Source organism: Penaeus monodon, chromosome 22 (assembly GCF_015228065.2).
Source record: "Penaeus monodon isolate SGIC_2016 chromosome 22, NSTDA_Pmon_1, whole genome shotgun sequence".
NCBI classification, from domain to species: domain Eukaryota; kingdom Metazoa; phylum Arthropoda; class Malacostraca; order Decapoda; family Penaeidae; genus Penaeus; species Penaeus monodon.
The window spans coordinates 39752151-39752747 of NC_051407.1; positions in this window are offsets into that span (position 1 = coordinate 39752151).

The window sequence follows — 597 nt, forward strand, 5'->3', positions numbered from 1 at the left end:
TTGTTTACATGTATATACAATACTTCTCTTCTTTATTCGAGTCACTGTGACGTTCATTTAGATGCAAATAAAATCACAGTTTTGAGTATTATATGGTTATCTTTATTAAAATGATATGTATTATTTTTTTCTAATAGGGCCTTTTTGTTTTCCTCTGTCATCTGTATCATTCTACTCTATTAATAACCAAAAATACGTCTCCCTTGTAAGTTTCGTACAAGCCTCGTATCACATGCATCTCTCCTTGTTTAAATTACGGAGATTTTATTTCTCTTCATCGCCAACGAAATGCATGAAAATAGCGGTCCCAGACGCTCCTCCGCCAGATGATTGATCAATTACCTGCTTCATTTTCCTGCCCCTCTCCGCCAGCCTTTGATGATGGCGGGGGTAGGGGCTATTGCACGCTCTCATTTTTTATCAGTGCACTTGCAAGATTCATCGCGGCAGAGGCTCCTCGTGCACATTGGGAGTCAACAGTTTGTTATTCATTTCTTGTCGGTGTGAGCAAAGTTGTGGTCAGATAAGGTCTTAGGCGAAGATTTGTCACCTGGTACGTACCTGTTTCTCGTCTGGCCTTAAAGTGTCCGTGTAAAG